Here is a 4933-nt window from a genome sequence, read left to right on the forward strand (position 1 = left end):
CATTCTTTCGATCCCAGCAGGGCTGGCGCATACAAATTGACCCCCTCCCAGCCAGTAATGTGATCGAAGCTCTTTGTGGCTCCTGCTATCTCTATGGTAACTATCAGGGGGGTCTCGAGAGTGGTGGTAGACCCAATGCACCGGCCCACATACTGTTGTTCTTGCTGACATTACATACTGACCACATGGGCCTGACTGCTCATTTAAAACTACTTATTATTTAAAAAAAATGCTGGTGTCTTAGAGTGCTTAAGTGGGAAAACTGACCGCATGCTTGAGCGCAAATAGTTGTTGGGTTCTCAGGGGTTTGAAAATGGTTTCTGCGTTCAGAGCTGCTTTCCTTGGCAGGTCTGTTGTTGTTTTCTAACCATTACAGGGCAGTACGAGGGCTGTTTTATGGCCTCTGGAAACAAGGGTTACACGGCAAAACCGAGTATCCTCGTTGCGGTGGTAGCCATTGGCAGTGCTATTGCTGCATGGTTGTAACCAGCAGCAGGGGCCGAGAGCTTAACAAAAGTACAGAACATAGGGCTGTGCATTTTAAGTGCTGGGGACACCTGCCTTTCCCGGTGCTAGCCTGTGTACAGCACACCTCTCAGGTGGCTGCTGTAGTGCAGGTATTAAGAACGAAATTGTAGACAAGCATTATGCTGATAATATGTCTGCTTGTCTGCGATTTAGGATTCATGCAAGCATGAAACGACCATAGGATCTGACTGAAGGAACCACGGAAAGGTCTGTGGTGTGGACAGAAAAGATGGACCCAGTCCTGTTTGGCTGCCAGGGTTTCCTCAGTGAGCCTTTGAAGCCAACCGGGAATGTGGGGAATCAGAGAGACTGCATGAAACCTAAGGCTGCGTATATTTCGCCAGATCCACTTGCCCAAGGGAGAAGCCCTAGAACTTTTGAAGAGGTTAAATTCATAATACGAAATTAATTTTCTCCAAATACTCGTTGAAATTACTCTTTGAGTAGTACATCTGATATTAAAACTGTATTTCTTGTCAGGACTGCACTCTTTAAAATCACTGATTTTTATTCTTAGTTTTTGCCCAAAGCAAATTTCCTCTACAATATTTATGTCCAGAAAAAAGTGCTTCTGTTTCTAACTGAATCTGTTAATTCCATTAATAGCATTTGCTTGAAGGCAGGTATAATTAAAATCTATAGTAATTTTTTCTGCAAGATTTATCTGACTTTTGAAAATAAATTTTGTTTCATTCGTCGTACAGCTTTGTAGATATTTCAGTGTGGGAAAATGTTGACTAGCCATATTATATTCTAACATGTATCGCTGCATCACTTAGGCTGGGCAGTGTTGGCCAGTCATTTGCACTTTACTGGCCTTTCTGCTGTTTGAAAAGGTACCACAAAATCCACACTGGCCTATTTGAGTCTCTAAATCTCTCAAGCAATAACACCATGCTGTTGACACTGAATCATCAGTTTGCTCAGACCCTCGAAAAGAATAAACTTCAGAAGATGATCATCAGGCTTTTCAGCTGGCTGTGCGATTTCACAGCTTTATTAATTGTTCGCTCCATGTGGATGTATGTCGACTGTGGGTTTTACATCTACCTCCCTCTGAATAAAACAACGTACGTACATAAACGTCACTTTTTGGTGAAACCCAGTCAGCGGTGAAATGGTTAACACTGTGGGCATTTAAGTGGTCATAATTAACAGTCCATTAAGATGAATGGAGAAAGTTCTCACTTAGCCACGCTATTGTTTAATTCTGTCTGTTTACGGACTCAACGAGACAACAGTGTGTGGCTTGACATGCCGGGTTTTTGCACCAGGGAAGCTAGGAAGCACATTTTAAATTAAATAAAAACCTTAAATAATAATAATAATAAAGCCTTTGGAAACACTTTTGCTACTTTGAGGGATTTCCAGTGTCCCAATTAGTGGAGAAAACCTGCAATTTCATTCTTTTGAAAAAGTGTGTTTGATACTAACTGCAGTGCATTTTCCTATTGCACAAGTCTTCCACCAAACCAAGGCATCGCAATACTTTGGCTGCTGCCATTTGTAGCCCCACAGTCACGCAGTGACAGCACAAACTCATCTCTCCTGACCTGTAAAATGCTCCTGATTCAGATGGTTGATTGCTTTTTTTTTTTTTTTTTTTTTTTTTTCAGTTTAATATTTTACATAAAATCCTTCTATTAATACAGTCAGTATTATCATAAAAATATGAAATAGGCCACAAAATCAACATATCACATCAAAAAATCACTACTATTTAACAAAAAAAAAAAATTTTTTTTTTTTTTTTTCTCTTTCTCAGCAAGTTTGAAATCAGGTGTCTTGAGAGAGCTGGGACAGGCCCAGCCAGGGGTTTCTCTGTTTGAACAAGAAACTTTTTAGCAAAAGTGAGCTAGTGAAACTGTTCAGAGAAGCATGTCGTTTTGAAGTAATACACTGTTCTTTTTTAAAAGGCCAGTATTTTATAGGTACAATTTTTTCCTTGTAAAAGATTGTGAGTGTAATTAATTATAGGCAGTAAATTATAAGTGCATTTCTTAGCTCCTGGATGTCTAGCTATATGACAGCGCCAGAAATGAGGTAGTTAAACATACTGATGAGGAATAACACAAGCAGTCATTTTAGCTAGATTTTACTCTTTATTTTGGTATCAGAGTGCCTGAAATAATATAGCAAATATCTGTGTTTCTCTGAAAATTTATTAATTAATAAATTGAACATAATCTATTTTTTTTTTGATTTCTTGTGCTTTCAATTTAACTCTTAAATTTAAAAAATGTATTTTTATAAATTAATGTTGATGCTCTTAATAAAAAGTCTTGGTGTTAATTTTTGCAAGCACGTGCTAGGTTCAATTTGAATGAGGCCATAATACCTTACATATATTAATATTAAAGATGCACCTGAAAGAATTAGAATGATTCCTAAGGATATTTGCAGAAAATCACCTTTCGTCATATTTTTCTGGCAAATCAGATTTAAATAAAGGTGAATTGCATAATTTTAAAATATAGTATTTAAAATTATTTCAGTAAGTTGACTCCTACATGTCTCTGCTTAATAGAAATTGTTAATATTTTGAAAACAATGCAACCGAATAATAGCCTAAATTAACAGGAAGGAGTACTTTATACTGTATGCACCCAGGAAAACTGTTTTGTAAATGAAATAATTGATTTTATTGATCAAAAATAGAATCCAAAATAGTATAGAAGAGATAGTTGGAGGCTAAAGCTGCATTTGAAGAACACTGGAATTCTCACTCATTAAACATGAATTAAAACAGTTAAAAATGAGTTTTAGCATCCTTCTTTATCTCCTTGAGGCACTGTCTTTAGCAGAGTAAAGGCATGAACTCCAGCAGACAGCAATAAAAGATGGTCAGGAATTGGTACTGAGGATGCAAGGCCTCAAGTGCAGACCCATGGACCTGAGTTCATGGCATTCATGAACCGTGCTTTGTGGTTCAGGGGTGGGCTGCAGCTCCCGAGCACACCTCTGCTGACTGCAGTGCTCCTGAGAGCTTTCAGGTGCTTTAAGAAAGGCTCCACGTACTATAATTTATGTCGAATTCAGTTCAGCTGGTTCCTGGTAGCAGCATGTGTGCTGGAGCAAAGTCAAAGCCGAGGCGCGCAGCAGGCCTCGGGTTGTTCGGTGGCCATCACAGAGTGGCAGCAGCTCTGGGCATTCAGGAACAGAAATGCCACGATTTCCTGGTGAAATCACAGAACAAAAACTTAGATGCCCGGATTTCCTGGTGAACTGGCCTACCATCAGGCTCCCGTGACGGTCGGGGGTCTGGCATTGGTAGCTGAAGTGGAGGCTAGTTCTTGGTCTTGGTTGCTCAGGCTGCTGTGTAGGGGGTAGGCCTGTGAAGGAGCTTGCTGGTCTTTGCCTGTCTGGCATTTATTTTTTAAGATTTGTGTCTCCCAGACTATTGGTTTCTGTAATTTATGATCCTTGTGTAGGGGCATCTTGTCAGCAGCTCAAAGGCTGAATGCAACATGAAACTTTTTTCTTTTTTCTTTTTCTTCTTTTTTTTTTTTCCCTCTAAGAAAAGCTCATATTTTACCTTTCCTTTTACCTGGTACTCCATTCTTTGTTGATTCATGATTTATATTTGTGATTTATATTCAAGATGCTTTCATTCATCTCTAATTGCAGTTGCTGCTAGCTTCAGCAGCCGTCTGTATCCTTTTTTCCTTCTCCTCGCTTTGTACAGTAACTGGGCACGAATACTTTCCTTCCCCCAGAACATAAGCGCTTGGTTTCCACAGGCAGGAGTTGACAGGTTGCAGGACGTTTAGTAACTATTCTTCTTGAAAAGTAATAATACAGTCCTTCTTTGTTACAGCTTTAAAGAATCTGCCGTGATAGCTCCAGGCTTTAAATGATGATGTCAAAATGTCAAAGAGGAAGGTGGCCATATGTGAGGTCATGAGTCTCACTGATGCGTTAAGCCTTGAAAGACAACTGCGGGCTGGAGATGAGCAACTGCGTGCTGTGGGGGAATGCCACACAGGAAGGACACCTTGGGAAGCGGCACTTCTCCTGGAGATCGTAGTCACCGAACTGGGAGGCAGGTTACGGGTTGTCATTGTGGGAAGGAGAGAAATAATACACATTAAATGCATGCTGGTTTTTCTTATAACTTCTAGTAGTCGGTTAAAAGAGTTACAACCAGATTCCAGTGCCTAGTCAAATCTAAATTTATATTTTAAAGCAATGGGATTTTATTAAATTCCTTGGGTAACTATTCCACAAGCCTTTAAACACAGTGTCTGAACTCAAGAAAAAAAACTAACATGAATGTTGGCAAATTTTGGAACAGGTTCAGAAAGTGAATATTTATGAGAATGTTATAATATATGTATCCTTGATACAGGATTTGTGGGTTTCTTTCTCTCTTTCTTTCTCTCTTTCTTTCTCTCTTTCTTTCTCT

Source organism: Oxyura jamaicensis, chromosome 2 (genome assembly GCF_011077185.1).
Source record: "Oxyura jamaicensis isolate SHBP4307 breed ruddy duck chromosome 2, BPBGC_Ojam_1.0, whole genome shotgun sequence".
NCBI lineage: Eukaryota > Metazoa > Chordata > Aves > Anseriformes > Anatidae > Oxyura > Oxyura jamaicensis.